The 22534-nt window shown below is 45.8% G+C and overlaps 1 protein-coding gene and 1 pseudogene across 2 annotated transcripts in view; one reads left to right on the top strand and one right to left on the bottom strand.

The window, feature by feature from the left end:
- The window catches only part of mrpl23 (mitochondrial ribosomal protein L23), an 89607-nt gene that overhangs the window by 60243 nt on the left and 6830 nt on the right, over positions 1–22534 (bottom strand). The gene's annotated exons all lie outside the window — the stretch shown is intronic.
- LOC308293590 (putative E3 ubiquitin-protein ligase HERC6) lies at positions 13597–20582 on the top strand (annotated as a pseudogene). Its single transcript has 3 exons — positions 13597–14674; positions 15293–15949; positions 19551–20582. The product of its transcript is annotated as a putative E3 ubiquitin-protein ligase HERC6 (transcript).

Genomic DNA, 22534 nt, shown 5'->3' with positions numbered 1-22534 from the left:
AGGCTTTGAAGTTGCACATGGCAGATATGACACATAACCTAAATATACAATGAAATGGGAAGGACATATTTGATAACTTCACACTTTAAAAAGAACATCGATAATGGAAATAGCCGATCTACAAGCTCACAACGCGTCGCGATGCGATGCGTTGTGCTTTAGATCTGCTATTTCCACTATTTTTTTGAATGTTTGAACATATATAAACATTTTTCAACAATGTAAAGGATTATGACATAACCAGCTCAGTGGCCTTGTGGTTAGAGTGTCCGCCCTGAGACTGGGAGGTCGGGGGTTCAATTCCCCGGCCGGGTCATACCAAAGACTATAAAAATGGGACCCAATGCCTCCCTGCTTGGCACTCAGCATCAAGGGTTGGATTGGGGGGGTTGATCACCACCACCAATGGGGATCCTGTCTGTCTGTCTGTCTGTCTGTCTGTCTGTCTGTCTGACCAGCTCAGTGGCCTTGTGGTTAGAGTGTCCGCCCTGAGACTGGGAGGTCGGGGGTTCAATTCCCCGGCCGGGTCATACCAAAGACTATAAAAATGGGACCCAATGCCTCCCTGCTTGGCACTCAGCATCAAGGGTTGGATTGGGGGGTTGATCACCACCAATGGGGGTCCAGGGACTGCAGATGGAAATTAGCCCACAGCGGGCTAAATCTGGCTCATTTACATTGAAGTGAAAACTGACATGTCCATTAATGAGCAAGGTCCCTGTCAAATAAACAGATCTTATGACGATTATCCCCGAATAATTGCGATTAGGTCAAATAATTGCGCTTAGACGATTATGTAATAATTGTGACAGCCTTAATGCACAAGAACACAGTCATGTTTGCTGCTTGGCTTGTGTGTGAAATGTCACACAATTCCAAAACGTGCTATCGGCGCTATCGATCAGATTAAATGCTGCAAGAATGAATCGAGTTCCTTCTCTAAAGGCATCGTGACTTTCTTCTTCCAAACAAACAACAACCCGGTGGTATCGAATCATAAACAACAGGAAGACCCCCGGGCTGAAAGTCTGGCAGCAGCAGAGACGTCAAGATATATAAGATAAATCGGGCTAAACTTAGACAAAAGCCATGGTAACTCCAGGACCCAAGCAGGAAACATTTGATCATCACCACAATATACACACGCCCACCTGACACCAGAGGCTAGCCTTTCACACTGTTATTCTGCCTCCTTAACTGCCCGGCCCTGCCCTCGCAGGAAGAATGAATACCTGTCTCCCGCAGCTGCCACGGCTAAGGGGCATCGGTCCTTGGCAACTGGTATATATTTATACACGAATGCTGCATGCATGCTGCACACATTCCCGCGGTAATATAAGCCAGGGATGAGGAAAGGGGGACTACCACAAAGGCAAAACGGACGGGGGGGGGGGGCATCAGATAACACACATGATGGTTTTAGGTTCACACATGTTCCACTGTTGCCGAGCAGTTTTTGAGAAGGGATATACGGTATAAAAGCTGGCAATCGTTTTGTGGCGGCAGCCCCGGAGCAAAGTAATCAAAAAAGTTGTTGTTTTGCTGGGGCATTGTGGGAGGAGGGCGAGGTGAAGAGAGACGTATAAGGGCCCCAAATCTGATCTGAAAAGCCGGCCAAAAGGAAAACAGACGCGCGACGCCATTATAATAAACGGACAGGCTTTCAGAAAGGAAGGAACACGCCGATCCTTGTGTCTTTTGTCTTTGCCCACCTGTGTGACACCGTCGTTGCTCGAGAGAGACAAGGTAGCAGATTTGTTGCGGGGAGCGCGGCTTAACGAGGCACATTTCAAAACGTGAGCCCTTCCCCGTGCCACGATGATACTCGCGAGACGTTTCCCATTGTCCGATTTAACCTACACCGTTCCGAGCCAAGAGGGGATTGTGCGTATCGGTTCCAGTAGGTTAAGATGGGTCCTGTTGTTTTCACCTGTGCTGGGAAATAAGCACGTGAGAAGAGAGAAGTGGGTGAAAGGCCACAGGTGCACCGGGCGACCTTTTATTCGTGTGACTCAAGAACAGTCCTATTAAGTCCTATAATAACGAGGGTTGATTTTTGAGGACACATAGACGTGGATAAGAGCAAGCAGAGGTAGCTTTGATGGTGATTGAAGAAACGTTCAAAGATTATTGCCTTGATCGTTTTAACAAGTCAGCCAAAATCACATCCAAGTAAAGGGCTTTGCACACAGGACCATTGTGTTTTCTTTCCGTTTGCTGCATGATTAAAACATATTGGATTTGGTGTGCAAGGCTGTGCGGAATCCACACTGCGGATCCGAAAAGGAGTCATAAAAGGAGTCAATTAGTTTTTACCGCATGCGATAAGACGCACGAATCGAACTGGGTTCGATCGGGAAAAAAACGCACTGCCGCAGCCACCTGCCGCATGGCAAATTCGGAGCCGGTGTGCAAGAGGTCATAGAGAATCATTGTTTTCTTGAAAAAAATGAAATGGTCTGTTTTTTCCGTGCGAAAAAAACGCGTCTGTGTTCAAAGCCCTTAACTCTATCTCAAATGAAACAAATCACACACACACACACACAAAATAACAAAAAGAAAAAGACTAAAGGGACTAGAGTGCACGCTGACTCATGTCACTAACTGATAAGCATCACATAGCATCAGTAACACTCAAAAGGCCGTTCACGCAAGAGCGCACATTCCGCAAAAGCTGCATGGGCCGTGATGACGGGCCTTCACAGTGCGTACTAAGCCATAATTTCATTTTCGCTAAATTTCTTTCGGTCCCCGACCATCAGGAACTCGACGCGAGTTCAAAATGCCGTGAGATGTCTATCCGGAGCCTCGCATTAATAAAAGGCAGAAAAACCTCAATAAGCACACACACACACACACACACACACACACACACACAGCTGGAATGTCCTGGTCCAATGTTGTGGGTTTGTGCTTGCCTCGCCTCCTTTGTTCAACGTAAACCCCTCTCTCTCTCTCATCTTAAATCTAATCTTAAAAAAAACCACAGTCGGGTAAACACGCGAGGCAAAACGGAACAAACGCGCACGCGTGGGCATGTGGAGTGAGTGCGTGTCCTCTGTGCGCAAGAAAAAACGCGTGCGTGTGCGGGCCGCACCGACATCAAAGTGCATTGTGTCGGAGGGGCTTAGCGGTGAGAATGAAACAGGAGAGTTGTTCTCTAGTGCAGATGAAAGGTGAAAGAAAGCCAGCCGCTCCTCATTGTCAGGCCAGCCTCATTGTCAGGTTCAGGTTAGGATTCGCGCACTCCTACAACCTTAACCCTCCCATCCACCCACACAATACACGCACACAACTTGCTCAACACCAAATATCAAGATCATAATAACACGACTTTGTATGGACGGGAAGACATTAAGGAACCTGAGACCGGGCAGGGAGGAGAAGGGACTGCTGAGGCGCTTGGGACCGTGTTCCCCCTCCTGTAGAAGCATACGAGCGGTGTGTGAAGGATTAGATTTATTGTTCTGGCTTTTTCGATCTGACAAAAGCACCGAAATAGATCAAAGAGCGGGTCAACAGGAGTTATTTGGATCGAGAACAGTAAAAAAAAAAAAAATCAAACGGTTAGCTATGTATTCCAGGAGTCGCTCCGCTAAATGACATCCTATATGTCATGACATAAATGCAAGTCAATTTGTGTGAAACGAGACCAAAAGCAGTCTGTGAGAGCAGGGGAAGGGGAAACGGAACGATTGCCGTGGCAATCAAAACGCTGTTTTGGTCCACTAGGGACAAAACGAGTCAGCACAGAGTCCGTGGCCCAATGTCTGAGAAGGGCCAACGTTATAGTGTTGAACGCTACTGGCTGGTAGCAGATAGGCAACATAATACTGTGTTCTGTTGTACAGTATATCTGCTAGCATTCAACCTGTGTGTGTGTGTGTGTGTGTGTGTGTGTGTGTGTGTGTGTGTGTGTGTGTGTGTGTGTGTGTGTGTGTGTGTGTGTGGCAGACGTACTGTATAAGATCGACGGGCGTGCGCAGGTGTGTCGCACCAAATTCTGGGCCCTGAGTAGTGGGTACAAGGATTTACTGCGGGCCCCCCCATGAATGTTCTTCATAGGAGGAGGGGGTTTCTTTCTATGTCAGTGGTGCTCAAACTTCTTCAAGTGAAGGACCCTCAAAATGATATGTATCCACGGGTTTCCAACGCCCCATAGTGCATTGCGCAGACGTTGTAACGAGCTTCCGGCGCCGCAGCCGAGTGTGATTTACAAGCTCACAACGGGTTGCATCTGCGACGCGACATGAGCTTGTATGTCTGCTGTTAAACCGGAAGTGTGGTCCAAATAATCTCCAGTAAACTCCCGCTGAAACAGGTGGATATGTATTTACAAATGTTCGCTTAAAAATACATATATTCAAAGATGTGCAGACATTTTCACGACTTTAAAAAAATATCAGATCTACAAGCTTGTAGATCTGCTATTTTACAATAGCTAAAGTATAAAATAATTAAGGCCCCTCCACGTTGGGCCCTAGTAACTCAGTCCCACTTTCCTCACCCCCCTTGTGACGCCCCTGGGCGTGCGTGTGGATGGGTGTTTACGCATTAAGTGTTGTGTATCTGCATTGGCTACTCTCCACGCCAGGTGAGGCCCTGACAAGTGTGCGTGCGTACGTGCGTGCATGAGTGCATGTGTGCGCACGTGTGTGTGTGTGTGTGTGTGTGCGTTCGTGCGTGCGTGCGTGCGTGTGTCTGTGCGCGCGTCTCTAAACCCTAGAAACATGATGTTCCCCCCGCAGGGCACAGGGAACGCTGACAGACCACAAGAGATTGGAGGAACAATCAAAAGGACTCAATAATGCTTCGATCCCTCCAGCAGGAGCAAGAGTTGGGAAAGCGAGAGCGCTAGCACACAACCGACCTGTTTCTCCCGACAACAATGGATACAACCAAAAGAAGAGGGGATTGGTTTTGGGCTGTGTGTTGCAAAATTAAGTGCTCAAAAGGGGCGAACACAATAAACAGAAGAGCCGAGGGAGGAGCCCGACTGCGTACGTGTACGTGAGAGCGCGCGCGTGCTCGTGCGCGCGTGCGTGCAGTGGGGAAGGCAGACGAACAGAGAGGAGAGAGAGAGAAGTGGGAGAAAGCGAGGAGGACAGAGCGTGGTGTATCAATGCCTAGTCCTCCCAGGTGCTTCTGAGACAAAGGCCACGTTGTTGTGTTCGCTCCCGTGTGAACGGCACCATTACGGCCTCTCATTAACAGCTGTTCTCGTACTGTGAATGGTAAATGGTGCATTTATATATAGTGCTTTTATCCAAGGCGCTTTACATAGATTGTGCATTACATTCACCCATTCACGCTCACATTCATACACCGGTGGCAGAGGAAACCATGCAAGGCAACAACCTACTCACCAGGAGCAATTAGGGGTTCGGAGTCTTGCTCAAGGACTCTTCGACATTAACTCAGGGGGAGCCCGGATTCGAACTGGGAACCCTTTCGGGAACCCTTCGTGGTCTAATAACGGTTTCTCAACCCCTGAGCTATGCCGCCCCACTGTACGTTCCAGAGCTGCCCGGCCGGCCTCCTAACCTCCTCGACGCATACATATCGTTGCTGTCGTTGCTTGTAGATCGGCTGTTTTCACTGGTTTTGTGCACGACAGTCTCGTGTGATGGAGCAAGGCTTTACTTTACGAAAAAAAACATGGAAATTTGAAACTTGGGAGATACAAGGTTTCTGCCCGACAGTGACGATTTAAACCCATAGGTCTGTCCTGACCTCTGACATAGCTATAGCATAGAGCAAGGGTCTTCAACCGGGACCCCTAGGTGGGCCGGGGTCCTCTGCGATAGTACTACAGGGAGGGCCACCAAATCTTTAGTGTGATAGGGCACTTTATTTTTACATAAACCGATTGAACCATATTCTGTGGGGGAATCTAAGATCTCCATACAACAATAGCCGATCTACTGCTGGCTTGTCGATCGGCTATTTTCGACGAATTAGCATTATTGAGTTTTTTGATTGTCCCTCCAATCTCTTGTGGTCTGTCAGCGTTCCCTATGCCCTAGAGGGGGAACATCATGTTTCTAGGGTTTAGGGAAGTGCGCACACACGCTTCATCCATCTTTCAGCTAGGGCAGGTGTGGGCAACTTTGATGATGGAGAGGGCCACTATATGTTCACCCTCACTCCAGAGGGCCACAATGCATACACAGTCAAAAATAGCACAAAATAGCCGATCTACAAGCTCAAAACGCGTCACGGTTTTGCTATTTTTGAATTGAAATCCTAAATTAGGTTTAGCTCTGTTTTAATTGGAACCCTGAAAAGTACAATTTTCATTTAATTTCAAATGCATTTATATGTTCTTTTGCTATCTTTATGAACTCATATACATTGGACATTTAAAAACGTAAGCTACTAGTACTAATATGTACTGAAGTAATTAAAGCGGGTCATGTTCGCGTGTTTGGAAGCTGAATCAATAATATATCAGTATTCCGATATTAACCTGCGGGCCGCGTTAAGTGAAGGTGGGGGCCGCACGTGGCCCCCGGGCCGCCAGTTGCCCATGTATGAGCTAGGGGGTCCTTGGCCTGAAAAAAAAAAACCTTGAAGACCCCTGACCTACAGTATAGGGTTGTCCTGACCTCAGACCTAAAAGCGTGAAGCACACGCTTGGGGATTCAGTAGCATATCATAGGGTTGCCCTGGTGGCTATATTCACTAACCTGTGAGCAAGGGGATATTGTAGGGATGGGATTCTCGATGTTGTCGTTTATTGTGATCAAATCAAAAACAGATTTGAATGTATTCATCCTGAAATTGTCCGCCGTCATACATACACTACAACTTTTTAACCAAAAATAGACGATCTACATGCTCACAGCTTGTAGATCGGCAGTTCCACCCCGGAACATGAATGCCAATTGTGCCAATGCCAATATGGATGTTCAATTTAGGGCTGTCACAATTATTATATAATCGTCTAATCGCAATGATTTTGTGATAATCGTCATAGTCGTTTACATGTTGAAAAATGTTTATATGTTCAAATATTAAATAAATAGTGGAAATAGCAGATGTAGATTGGCTATTTTCACTATCAATGTAAAGTTGTCAAATGCTGTATGTCGTTCGATCATTTCTTTGTATATTCAGGTTATGTGTCATATCTGCCATGTGCAACTTCATAGCCTACAGACCATACAGAAACGTAATTGTCAACGACAAAAAACACAATCAAACTGTTAATGGCAATTATTTGAGCGACAATTAATCGTCATGCAAAATGTCATAATCGTGACAGCCCTATTTCAATTAGCAATCGCAATTATTTTGACCACAATAATCACGACGTGACATAAAGACATTTTCATCTGGACCCATCCCTAGGCGGGTGGTGGTGGGGGGGAAGGGGAATACTGGCTCTTGTAAGTGCACGTCCCTCAGTGCTCATATGCGCGTACGACAAGAGGGACGACGACACAAGAGCTAAAAGTGTGTGAAGCACACGCTTGGGGTTTGGGTAGCAGCATATCAGTCAGTAATGCACCTCTCCCAGCCAGGCCAGGCATCAAAGGCTGTAGGGAAAACACCCATACGCCCTTATATACACACATGCACCCTGCACTTACCCACTCGCTCACACACCCTTCTTTCTCCCGGCAACACACCGACTCAACGCCACACACACATGTATGCAATGCACACACAATCACTCACTCACACACACACACACAAAAAAACACAAGTGCATTGCACAGAACTCACTGACACACACACACACACACACGCACAAATTACATAAGCACCCTAGGAGTTTGGCAGAGACGTCGAGGTAGGAATGAGAGCGGGGGAGCCCACGCACCTGGTTGAATAGATTACAGCGTAAGCCCCACTAGAGAAGACTCTAGAGAGCGATCTCAGCCTGAAACTTCAATTTATCTCCCCCAGATAGTGTGTGTGCAGGGATGGCGTGGGCCTCCGAAATCGCCTGAGGGGAACCGCTGTAGCCTCGCTGACCTTGGCTGGAGGGGAGAACGAGATGGTCACCGTCGGGTCATCCCCTACTTAGTGGTGATTAGCGCGGAGCTCACTCCAGCACTTTGTGACAGAAGATATATCAGTCAGAAAACCGCGGGGTCCTACGGAGATTCGAGGAACAACATATATCAATCAGAAAACCACGGGGTCCTGCGGAGAACAACACCACATCTTGTGCGGGGAACATTCCCATGCTAAGTTAGTGGCCAGTTAAGGGGTGTTAAGTGTAACGCACTCCCCTGACCTCGAGCTCTGGATCCGAATCAAGAACATTTTCACTTATTTCGACTTCTGTTTTCCTTTTTCACTGTAGCGCACATTAATGCGGTTTTATCTGTGTGACTAATGTATAACGCCTGCCCGCTGACGGAGTCCTCCCACTCCTTTGCGAGCTAGAATAGCCCAAACAGCCTCACTTTCTTACAAATACCACCTCCACGTCAATGCTTGTCATCAGTCAGTCCCACACAAGTCCTACTAAAGATAGCAGGAGAGGTAAAAAAGGAGCCGGCTTCTGACTATGTGGGCTGATGATTCGCGTTTCCTTTTGTGAGGTCGGCACACCACCCGGTGGCCAAGATGGTCAACTACAGCAACAGCTTAAAGGATATAGGCTGGTGTTTTGGTTTTGTTTCCTATTTGTATCTTTACATTAAAGGCCCGCTGACACGCCCCGAAATTATAATAGTATGATACAGTAGGTCACGTGGTCTTTCTGAAAACGCTCTGAAATAGTGTGAAACTCATGTCGCAGTGTAATCTGCTCCTCACTCCCCAACAACAGCTGACCAGTACAGTAAGTAGTCTAAGTACAGTCAATTAATTTGACAGGCTTATAATTGCGCATTCCCACAATGACATCATACAAAATATTAACTCATATTTTAAGATGACTTCTTAAAGTGACAGTACCCCTTTAGGTGACAGTGCCCCTACATAATACATAATTGTCAACACAGGGATAATAAACATACATACTGTAAACACACACGCACGTGCACACACATGCACATATAATCCATATTTAATTATTTTTGAGTATTTTGTCAATTGCATTTTGCTGGATGGGAAATGCAATATGTTACTACATTTTTTGAGAGACTGTGCTTAAAATATTAAATCATGAGTGCAAGGTTGGAGCCAGAAAATGCCACGAGACTGACCACCACTATCCACCTCTTTCCGCGGGAATTTACTGGAGAATCTTTTGCACCACACTTCCAGTTAACAGCAGACATACAAGCTCACGTCGCAGATGCAACCGTTGTGAGCTTGTAGATCACACTCGGCTGCGGCGCCGGAAGCTCCGTGCAACTTCTGCACAATGCACGATGGGATGTTGGAAAGTTGGAAAGACAAGACATGGACCACCTGTAATTATGCCATACTTGAGAAGCAGTGCACTAAATGACCTGGTGACCTAAGATGACCAGTCAATGAAGTCAGTTAGTGGGAAGTAAGAGGTCAAGCAATTCCACAGAAAAGGAAAAGGAATCTCAAGAAGGGAAAGTGTCATCATTTAGTTGGAAATTTGGCGATTTAATGGCATGTGTTTGCTCACTCATAAATGTTACAAAATCAGTATTGTTTCAGTTTCAGTTAATGTGAGTGTAATATGGAACGATGGATAAAGTAAGAGGAATAGATTAGTGGTTGGTTCTAGGGATGGGACGATACAAGATATTATCGTTTATCGTGATAAAAAACATTCACGATAATCGTATCACAGAGACTTAATTTATCGTGATATCGTCCTCCGTCTTGCACTGGGATCAATTCACCTTTTATTTGCCGAGCTGCATATCCGGTACCACATAAACCCTCTATAATTGGTTAAAAGTACTTATAATATACGTACTTGATACAGTGTTTTTTTTCACTCCCGATTAAATGCTCACAGCGTGTTGCGAGCTTGTAGATCAGCTATTTTTTTGGCAAATGTTCTTTCCCAGGATAATGGATTTTGATTATCGCGATAATAACGTAAATCGCGATTTATTTGTCACAATAATCGTGATATGAAATGTTCATATCGTTTCATCCCTAGTTGGTTCTCAACCTTTTTGAGCTCTGGACCAATAGCATATTTCAAGCAATCTTCAAGGGCCTCCCCAACCCACCTCCAACTCATCTTGGACCACATATCCCCACCCAACACAACAGTGGAATCTGGGTTATCCCATCCCTTCCTATCCCATTCCAGCACAACAATTCACGAGGGGGTAATGTTGCGTCCGTTTGCCTATTCCTAACACATCGGTCGTGTAGGAAGTCACCCATTACGCGGAAATATACAATGCATGCTATGGTGAAAGTAATAAAGTAAATGTCATGTTCTCAAAATGCATATTTAGCGTACAGTTTGTGTTTGTATGCTTATTGCGCAAGACCTATTGCGCAATCCTCTGTAGCGCGAAAATTCAAGTCTCAAAAAGAATTACCTCAGTCGGCCTAATGGTGGTGCTATAACTGCCCACTTTACGTTTTGCCCTATAACTCTTGAACCGTAGGTCAGAAAATCTAATCCTAGGGATATGACACATAGGCCACGCCCATTTGCGTCAGGATTGATTTTCCGACATTTTGAATTTTCTTCAAAACACACTTTTTGCTCCTTTTTTTCCAACATACACAAATCAGTTCTCTGGACCAATGGGATAAACATATTCAAGCGAAGAAAGAAATTGTCCATACATAGTTCATAATGTTCGTCCGTAATAGGCTTCAAAAGTTAGTGGGAGAGGGTTAGGCCTATTTAACAGAAAAGGCCAAAAATCTCAAACGAAACGTCCAGTCAACACCAAACTTGAATCACATGTCAAGGGTTGTATGCTCAACGAATTCCCAAAAGTATTTCCACTTTGATCCATAGGGGGGACCACAAAATGTAACCGTTTCATGCCAAAACGTGATTTTTAGGGGAACAATCCTCCCAAAATTAAATACACATAAGTAACAATGCAATTTGCTTGCAAAATTTGAGGGAGGAGCCTATTTCCTAAAAACAAGACAACATATATCACAAACGCGATCAGTCACATGGCCTCCAACGGTAGGCTATTCGTCCCAACGTTTTCCTCGGGTCCCAATGGCGCAACCCACGACTCGCATCGGAGCAACCACACTTGCAATTTTTTCAAATTTTCAGTTTCTCCAATTATTTTATTGTGAAACTCGCAGAGCACTAATGCCACTTCACACAGCACACATGCTGGGTGGAGGGCCCGCCCTCCTCCTGTCACTGGACACAGACAACAGCCGCTCTGTCTATGGAACTTTATTTGACAGGAATTGAATGCACAGAGAAAGAGTTTTGCAGGCGCAGAAATATTTCTCACATAAGTATATCGTTGTTGTCGGGTGGAAAATTTCCAAAAACGTTTGTTTTGTATTTATCATTTTAAAAATGATTTAATACGCTGCTCTGACATCACACTCTGGCTTCATGTCCCTTTTATGCCCATATAGGTTATGCCCATATATAGTCGACAATGTGATGTCAGAACATGCCCATATATGGGCATTGCCAGATCACACTTGCAAATTACATCCTTGTCCGTTCTATGCCCATAATGGAGATCCCTGTTCCAGTGTCATCTTTATTAAGGGCTGGCATATCTGGGAATGCCCATATATGGGCATATCCAACTCACACTTGCAAATTAATTATGTCCTTGTCCGTTCTATGCCCATATAGGTAGATCCCTGTCCCGATGTCATCAATATTAAGGGCATATCTGGGAATGCCCATATATGGGCATGTTCTGACATGCCCATATATGGGCATCCCTAGATCACACTTGCAAATGAATTACGTCCTTGTCCGTTCTATGCTCATATATGGAGATCCCTGTCCTGATGTCATCAATATTAAGGGCATATCTGGGAATGCCCATATTTGGTAATGCCCATATATGGGCATGTTCTGCCAATCTCAACAGGTACTGTTAAGATTGGGTAACTGGTCCGATATACATCACTGGCCAGATAAAGGGCGAGGTCGCATGTCGCCCTGAGGCGTCGTACTAGTTATTATAGATAATTATAGATACTGATTAATAATAATTCCAAGATGGAACACAATCGATTGATTGACTGTGAAAATAAACATACTCTCAAAATGCAAAAATGCAGTCCTTGTCCCTTTTATGCCCATATATGGAGATCTCTCATGTCATATTAAACCCATATCTTGGAATGCCCATATATGGACTATGATGTTAGACATGTATGATGTCAGTCATCTCCATATTTGGCATTTTCCCATAATGGAGAAAATGTATTCATGAATACATTAATATAAACTAATAAGACGCCCTAAGAGTGAGAAGCGACCTCGCCCTAAAGGGTGAGAAGCGACCTCACCCTAAAGGGCGAGACCGCGCTGAAACAACAGAGACTAACTCAATATGTCCATATATGGACATTCCCTGATATGGGCTTAATATAGATGACATCAGGACAGGGATCTCCATATATGGGCATAAAGGGACAAGGACAGACTTCTTTGCAGGTGTGACTCGCGTCGCAAGAGCCACACTGGTTATCATTACACTGACACAATATATCCATATATAGGCATTCACAGATGTGGGCTTAATATTGATGACATCAGGGATCTCCATATATGGGCATAAAAGGGACAAGGGCAGAATTAATTAAGTGTGGTTGTCGTGACGCTGTTGTTGACAAAATCAACTGTAGATTTAAGAGTTGGTTTCTAGGGTGATTGCTAGGGTAAAACAGTGGTTACTAGGGTAAAAAAATCGTTGTTAGGGTCTAATTATTAGACCCTGGCAACCAGCTGTATTCACCCTTGTAACCACCTACTAGACTCTAATAGGTGGTTGTAAACAGTGGTTGCTATGGTCTAATAGGCAGTGGCTAGGGTCAACTATGTGGTTGCTATGGTAAACAGTGGTTACTATGGTCTAATTCTAATAGGCAGTGGCTAGGGTCTACTAGGGGTAAACCAGGTGGTTGTATGGATAGCCAAAATGTATTCGATTGTATCACCATGAATGGAGATCCGTGCTCGTAAATATAAAATAACTGGTGTCACGGACAGAACGGCACAGACAAGGAGATATGCATGTGTGTAGTGTTTGCACCGCTCAGCACGCACAGCTGTGATTTTAAATTTCTAGATTCTCAGGTCATTACACGGTGTTCAAATCAAGTTGAAAGTGGTCTCCATACAGTATATGTCACGTTTTTGATGCCCACCAACGTGGTCTCCATATATGGGCATAGTATGATGTGTCATTACTACGGGGTCACTTATCTCCATATATGGGCTATATCTATAGAGCAGTAACCGTTATCAGAGTACTTGGAGGTCAGTCTGGAGCAGTGTGGAACTCCCATGTTTGGCATGGCTGACCCTTTCAGTGATGTCATCAATATGATGTTAGTCATGTCCATATTCCCCTCCCTTCCCCTCTTGAGTTTGTGATGTCACAGAGTGATGTCAGAGCAGTGACAGAGCGTGACATCAGCATGACATCATCAGCGCCTATATAACCGAACACTCACCAGTGACAACTCAACCCTTGTGACAGCAGAGGAGTCGTGTACATATTGACTACGACAATGACACACGCCATCCCTCATCCGACCGACTTCACTAAAAAACAAGTCTTCAGTGAGTTCACCGAATACGACCTTTCCAGAACCCCTCCACAGCAAAAGAACATGGAGCTGTACTGCTGGGGAGACAGACAACAGAGGACATTAAGACCCGTCCAGTGGTCATGGAGCACGCCTGAAAACCTCATCAGCATCGCCTGCGGGGAGCAACACACTTTATTTCTCACCAGTGAAGGAAAGGTTTTGTCATATGGAAACAATTCCAAAGGACAACTTGGTAGACAGCACATTTCCGATCCAAAGTCACCGGGACGCGTGGAGGGTCTTAGTGACGTTGTGTCGGTAGCTTGCGGTAAGGACCAAAGTCTTGCTCTGACCCGCTCTGGGGTTGTGTTTGCCTGGGGCGCAGGAGGTGATGGACAGCTGGGTGAAAGTCCCACTTGTCTGTCCATTGTCATTGGACAAGCTCCCTGTGGTGCAAGTTGCCTGTGGAAGCTCTCACTCTTTGGCCCTGACTCTAGCGGGAGAAGTCCTCTCGTGGGGCTCCAACAGTCACGGTCAGCTGGGTCTGGGGAAGCACGTGGCACTGCAGCCAACACCTGCCCCGGTGCTCTCTCTGACTGGGATAGCAGTGAGCCGGATCGCAGCGGGAGGATCACACAGTCTGTTCCTCACTCTTCCAGGCTTGGTGTACTGCTGTGGTGCCAACAAAGACGGCCAACTTGGGCTCAACAGGGAGGACGAGAGGGGCAGGTTCAATGTCTGCGCAGTACCTGCCCTCAGAACATTAGAGGTGGACCACATGAGCTGTGGAATGTCTCATTCTGCTGTTTTAACAAAGGATGGGAGGGTATTCACCTTTGGAGAGGGAAGCCAAGGTCAGCTTGGGAACAACTCCACTGCTAATGAACTGATACCCAGACAAGTACAGGAGTTTGATGGCCCCGCTCTACAGATTGAATGTGGCAGCTACCACACTCTGGTGTTGGGGTCCTCGGGCCAGCTGTGGTCTTTTGGAAGTGGCGGGGAAGGTCAGCTTGGAACTGGTAGCTGCCCGGAAGGCAGCTTGACACCCAATCTGGTACAACTGCCGTGGCGCATTGATAAAGCAAGATACATCGTTATACCATCTGGATGGAATACACACTTTGCTTGTGCTGCATCTTTTATTGCGACCGTCAGGGAGCAGTTTACTATGAAAACCTCCACCGGCCGTCCGTCCGTCCGTCGGTCGGTCACACGTCACACGTCACACCTTTGCCCTGCTCATATCTCCGCATCAGTATATAGGGCTTGTTTGTTTATTGTATGACATCACGCCACATCATCAGCTGTGGACTCTGTGATGTCATCGTATCGCATCAGTATATAGGGCTTGTTTGTTTATTGTATGACATCACGCCACATCATCAGCTGTGGACTCTGTGATGTCATCGTATCTCCATATATGGCCATCTCCGTATATGGAGATATAAGTCGTCCATGCCCAAGTATGGGCTGGTGAGGTCAGACTTTGTGTGATGCGTAGGTTATCTCCATATATGGAGATTCAACATTCCAGGCAATGCTCTCTTCCCTGGTGAGAATTGCCCCTTTATATAGGGCTTGTTTGTGTATTGTATGACATCACGCCACATCATCAGCTGTGGACTCTGTGATGTCATCGTATCTCCATATATGGCCATCTCCGTATATGGAGATGTCATTGGACAAGCTCCCTGTGGTGCAAGTTGCCTGTGGAAGCTCTCACTCTTTGGCCCTGACTCTAGCGGGAGAAGTCCTCTCGTGGGGCTCCAACAGTCACGGTCAGCTGGGTCTGGGGAAGCACGTGGCACTGCAGCCAACACCTGCCCCGGTGCTCTCTCTGACTGGGATAGCAGTGAGCCGGATCGCAGCGGGAGGATCACACAGTCTGTTCCTCACTCTTCCAGGCTTGGTGTACTGCTGTGGTGCCAACAAAGACGGCCAACTTGGGCTCAACAGGGTGGACGAGAGGGGCAGGTTCAATGTCTGCGCAGTACCTGCCCTCAGAACATTAGAGGTGGACCACATGAGCTGTGGAATGTCTCATTCTGCTGTTTTAACAAAGGATGGGAGGGTATTCACCTTTGGAGAGGGAAGCCAAGGTCAGCTTGGGAACAACTCCACTGCTAATGAACTGATACCCAGACAAGTACAGGAGTTTGATGGCCCCGCTCTACAGATTGAATGTGGCAGCTACCACACTCTGGTGTTGGGGTCCTCGGGCCAGCTGTGGTCTTTTGGAAGTGGCGGGGAAGGTCAGCTTGGAACTGGTAGCTGCCCGGAAGGCAGCTTGACACCCAATCTGGTACAACTGCCGTGGCGCATTGATAAAGCAAGATACATCGTTATACCATCTGGATGGAATACACACTTTGCTTGTGCTGCATCTTTTATTGCGACCGTCAGGGAGCAGTTTACTATGAAAACCTCCACCGGCCGTCCGTCCGTCCGTCGGTCGGTCACACGTCACACGTCACACCTTTGCCCTGCTCATATCTCCGCATCAGTATATAGGGCTTGTTTGTTTATTGTATGACATCACGCCACATCATCAGCTGTGGACTCTGTGATGTCATCGTATCGCATCAGTATATAGGGCTTGTTTGTTTATTGTATGACATCACGCCACATCATCAGCTGTGGACTCTGTGATGTCATCGTATCTCCATATATGGCCATCTCCGTATATGGAGATATAAGTCGTCCATGCCCAAGTATGGGCTGGTGAGGTCAGACTTTGTGTGATGCGTAGGTTATCTCCATATATGGAGATTCAACATTCCAGGCAATGCTCTCTTCCCTGGTGAGAATTGCCCCTTTATATAGGGCTTGTTTGTGTATTGTATGACATCACGCCACATCATCAGCTGTGGACTCTGTGATGTCATCGTATCTCCATATATGGCCATCTCCGTATATGGAGATATAAGTCGTCCATGCCCAAGTATGGGCTGGTGAGGTCAGACTTTGTGTGATGCGTAGGTTATCTCCATATATGGAGATTCAACATTCCAGGTGTAACTATGGCTGCCCGTATGACGTGAGAGGTGGAGGTTGTGATATTTGTGGAGATAAGCGACCAACGGTCGCTTATCTCCCGATTAGGGAGTCTTACTGGTGGTAATTGCGACCGTCAGGGAGCAGTTTACTATGAAAACCTCCACCGGCCGTCGGTCGGTCGGTCGGTCGGTCGGTCGGTCGGTCGGTCACACGTCACACGTCACACCTTTGCCCTGCTCATATCTCCGCATCAGTATATAGGGCTTGTTTGTTTATTGTATGACATCACGCCACATCATCAGCTGTGGACTCTGTGATGTCATCGTATCGCATCAGTATATAGGGCTTGTTTGTTTATTGTATGACATCACGCCACATCATCAGCTGTGGACTCTGTGATGTCATCGTATCTCCATATATGGCCATCTCCGTATATGGAGATATAAGTCGTCCATGCCCAAGTATGGGCTGGTGAGGTCAGACTTTGTGTGATGCGTAGGTTATCTCCATATATGGAGATTCAACATTCCAGGTGTAACTATGGCTACCCGTATGACGTGAGAGGTGGAGGTTGTGATATTTGTGGAGATAAGCGACCAACGGTCGCTTATCTCCCGATTAGGGAGTCTTACTGGTCATAATATCTCAGAATTTTGTATGTCTATCTAAATTGACATGTTTTCATTAAAACAAAAGGTTTTGTTGCGACCGTCACGGAGCAGTTTACTATGAAAACCTCCACCGGCCGTCCGTCGGTCGGTCGGTCGGTCGGTCGGTCACACGTCACACCTTTGCCCTGCTCATATCTCCGCATCAGTATGACATCACACCACATGTGTACACAAACCTTTGTGTACGTTGCTGTGGCAACAGTCTGTTGTTGCTGGTTTGTTAGTGTACGTTAGCAACCACCTTAGCAACCATGGTTTTACCCTAGCAACCAACTGTTTACCCTAGCAACCAACTGTTTACCATAGCAACCATGTTTTTTTACCCTAGCAACCAACTGTTTACCATAGCAACCAGATACGCAGAGCAGGGATCTCCATATATGGGCATAAACAGGTGACATCACACTGATGTCAGATACTCAGAGCAGGGATTTCTCCATAATATATGGGCATAAAAGGGATTCTGTTAGGGATCTCCATATATGGGCATAAAAGGGATTCTGTTAGGGATCTCCATATATGGGCATACAAGGGATTCTGTCAGGGATCTCCATATATGGGCATAAAAGGGATTCTGTTAGGGATCTCCATATATGGGCATAAAAGGGATTCTGTTAGGGATCTCCATATATGGGCATAAAAGGGATTCTGTTAGGGATCTCCATATATGGGCATAAAAGGGATTCTGTTAGGGATCTCCATATATGGGCATAAAAGGGATTCTGTTAGGGATCTCCATATATGGGCATAAAAGGGATTCTGTTAGCGGTTAGTGATCTCCATATATGGGCATAAAAGGGATGCTGTTAGGGATCTCCATATATGGGCATAAAAGGGATTCTGTTAGGGATCTCCATATATGGGCATGAAAGGGATTCTGTTAGGGATCTCCATATATGGGCATAAAAGGGATTGTATCCCAGATGATGCCCTGTTAGGAGATCCACACTAACAGAATTCATATATGGTCCTACCGACAGCTGCTATAAGCCAACCCTGGCGATAAGGTCTGAGTCGAAGAAATGCTTCTTTCCTGGCAAGAATTGCCCCTTTATACTGTAGGGCTCGTTTGTGTATTGTATGACATCACGCCACATCATCGGCTGAGGACTGTGTGATGTCATCATATCTCCATATATGGAGACATAAGTTGCTCATGCCCAAATATGGGCTGGTGAGGTCAGACTTAGTGTGATGCGTAGGTTATCTCCATATATGGAGATTCAACTTCAATGAGTAACCATGGCAAACTGTCAACTGCCCGTATTGTCTTGATAATTGGTAAAACACATTTTTTGGCCTATTTGTGGAGATAAGCGACCAAAGGTCGCTTATCTCCCGATTAGGGAGTCTTACTGGTATATAATGTTAAGATATTGCATGTGCATTTGGAGATGCCAATCGGAAGGTTAGACAAGATGCAACTGCAGAAATGGCTGGAAACAGACAACCCCGACATAGAGGCAATAGCATGTGTACAGAGGATGTTTCATAACAGTTCAGCCCTTGTTGCGACCTTTACAAAACACAGTGGTTCTCCGCCATCAGCTACAAATGCTTCAACAGTGGACGTTGACACCGCTGCCCAGACGTTTGACCAGTTGCTGAGAGTGCGATGGATCAAAGAAAGCGTAGTGTTTGAAGATTTAATCGAAGGGCTCATGGCTTCAAGAGCTGTCCTGAGATCACCAGATATCTTCATGATTCTTCTGACATGTCCACTTCTCCATGAGGAGAAGAACATCATGACAGTTGTGGTGCCCCTGGCAGTCTGTATAACAGAGCTGAATAAGAAGACCTTGGAAACACTAAGAGGCTGGTGGGCTTCACTAACACCATCCCACTTGATGAAGCCAATCCTGGTGTTCAAAAAGGCCCTGTCCTTCATGCTGAAAAATGCAGATTTGGAAACTAACAACCAAGAGATCAAAAACCTGCTTGAGGTCCTCAAACTGCTCTACAAAGCAAACACATCTGGGAAGTCCCCAAAGCTCCCACCGAGTACCTTTTATGTGGCGGACATCCCATGCTATGTGGATCCATATGCATGCCTTTGCTTGGCGTCAGTGTGCAAGGTGGAAAGAAGAAGAGACACCAGTCATCTTTTGCCGATACCCATTTCTGTTAGGCCCTCATCTGAAGCTGGTACTCTTTAATGTTGATTTAATACAAAGATCAATGTACACACCCCATTTGGCTGACGTGCCTTTTATGTTGCCCGTTGGAACGTACCCTGACACTACCCCTGCCCAAGACTTACAGCTGAGGGTGAGACGAACACACCTTGTGGAGGACACCTTCAGACAGTTAGGTGCAGCTGACCACAGAGTTTTAGGGGGTGCACTAATAGTGGAGGAGAACCTAAAGCTGACGGAAGTCAACAGAAGAGATTTTTACTTCCACGTGTTTGACGAGTTGATGGCTCCAGAATCCCAGATGTTCATGTACAACGAGGCCCAGACACTAGCCTGGTTCCCCTCCAAGCCTAGGGTTGAGGCCAAGAGCTACTACCTGTTTGGGGTCCTCTGTGGCATGGCTATGTTAAACAACATCAACAACCACCTGCCCTTCCCATTAGCCCTCTTCAAGAAGCTGCTGAACATCGAACCCTCATTGGACGACATGGAGGAGTTTGAACCTGTAGTTGCAGAGAGTTTGCGTTGCACCTTGGACACTACCGACGATGCCGTCATTAACATGCTGATGACTTTCACAGCTCAATGGGATGGCAGAGATGTCGAACTGGATCCAAAAGAAAAAGGGAAGTCCATCACAAGCTCAAACAAAAAGGCGTTTGTCGATGCGTATGTCAACTACGCATTCAACACATCTGTGCAGAGTGTGTTTGAGGAGTTCAAGAGAGGCTTCTTCGAGGTGTGTGACAGAGACACAGTGGAATTATTTCAACCAGACGAGTTACAAGTAGTGATGGTGGGACAAGAACACTATGACTGGGACATGTTGAAGCAGAACACGGTGTATGAAGGGGAGTATCACGCCGATCATCTCAACATTATCAACTTCTGGGAGGTGTTTGAAGAACTGCCAGACGATCAGAAGAAAGGCTTCCTTTTGTTTGTTACAGGTCGTGACCGTGTGCCTATTGTGGGTATGAACGCAATTAAGATGACAATTGCTGTCCGGCCTCAGTCCACTGAACTACATTTCCCAGAATCCCTCACCTGTGAATCCCTGTTACTACTGCCCATTTACCAGAAATATCCAGCTAAGAGGACACTGCGCAACAGGCTTATGGTAGCCATCAACCATAAGAGAGGCTTGTGGATGGAATGATGAAATATAGAATAAGTGCAATCACGGCCAGAGTCACTGAGAAAACACATGATGGAAGCTACCTACGAGACTATAGAAAACCTTTCTTGATTTAACCAGGCGCTTGACACCCTTGATAATACTCTTGCACCCTTGCATGGTCTAATGAACATACTACCCATTGCAGTTAGAACTGCAGATTCATTTCCACTTTTCAGCCGTAATCTGAAGACTCACCTCTACAGGGCTCAAAATTCACCTTTTTACTTGACAGCACCGGTGCTACCAGTTGAAAAAATTAGGAGCACCAGAAAAGGTTTAGGAGACCCAACAAAATGTAAGGAGCACCAATATGTAATTGATTTTTAATTTAATTACCGGTAATAAAAACAACAATATAGTGTAGTTTAATTTACAAGTAACATAAAATGCTAGTAAAATCACATGGTAGGCCACCACTGGGACTTAATGCAACATCCTGGGCTAGGATTTCAAATGTAGTGTCCTAGCGGATACAACAAGAAGAATGGGCACTAAGGAAGAGTGGGCACCTCAGTGTAAAATTGTCTATTTTGTCCAACATGTTAAATAAAATGTTTGGAAAAATTATCTAAAGTTATGTAAAGTACCGGTATACATGACGTGAACATGCACAGTATGTCATTATCAAATATACATTTATCCTTTAACTTCTTTATGCCCAAAATGATTGGATAGATATGGGCTTTTTATTGATGACATCAGGGATCTCCATAAATGGGCATAAAAGAGATTCTGTAAGAGTGGTTCCCTTTTATGTCCATACATGGAGAGCCCTGTCTGAACCAGCCACACAGATATGGGCTGTTTCCTCCATATATGGGCATTCCCTTATGAAGTCCTGTTAGATATGGGCTTAATATTGATGACATCAGGGAACTCCATATATGGGCATAAAAGGGATGCTGTTAGAGTGGTTCCAATGACATCACAGTGATGTCAAAGCGTGATGTCAGAGTGGCAAACCCATAGACCACGCCTGACACTGTGGTTCCCCTGACACATCACTGTGACATCACAGGTGACATCACATGTCACAGTGATGTGTCAGGGGAACCACAGTGTCAGGCGGTACCCGTCTGGAAGGACGGACGTATACGGACAAGCTGCGACGGTTCTGATAGTAAACTGTGACCTATGGTCGCAATAAATATTCTCAATAGGCTACAGTACACATTGATTCTGAATATTTACAACAGTTAAAAGAAACTCATTTGTCGAATGTGTTCCTATGAATCCATCTTTGCCTAGCTCCAACACACACACACGTGCACGCACGCAAACACACTCGAGGACCGCCTCCTCTCTTTCATTCACTTCATACATAGCGTCATCTCTCCATAGTCACGGACCCCACTACGTAAACGTAACTTGTCTAATGTACTTTCTGATTCTGACACACGGTTCCGTTGTGTGTCCACAATCTGTAGAAGCTAACACTGTTAGCAGCATCAACAGCTAATGGTGGCACTGGCGGCTCAGCTGATGCATGGATGATAATGAGTGCTGGTTTTGCTTCACTCTGCGTGGCGATTTGATCGCACCACAGCAATTACTGACGCACAGGTCCTCCCAAATATATTTTTAGGTCGCACAGATAAAAATTCAGGCGCATTAGCGATCAAGACGGTCGCAATTTTGAGCCCTACTCCACAGACTCCAATTTAGCCTGTTGCACTTGGTGTAGCCTTGACCACCATGCAGACTTATGCAAAGGTTTAATTGCAGGTTTAATAGCAATAAAGCAAGGCAGGATATTATAGAAGCCTTTTCTACAGTACAATTTTATACACTCTATTATGATCAAGTAGGGCATTATTTATGCAGGGTTCCCAGTTCCCACACGTCTTTACCAATTAATTTCCAAAACTTTTCCAAAACTTTTCCAGAATTTTTAACCCGATTTCCAGGACTATATAACAATAATTCAGCTC

This window comes from Nannobrachium achirus (genome assembly GCF_963921795.1).
Source record: "Nannobrachium achirus genome assembly, chromosome: 11".
Taxonomy (NCBI): Eukaryota; Metazoa; Chordata; class Actinopteri; order Myctophiformes; family Myctophidae; genus Nannobrachium; species Nannobrachium achirus.
This window is presented reverse-complemented; position numbering and strand designations above follow the sequence as displayed.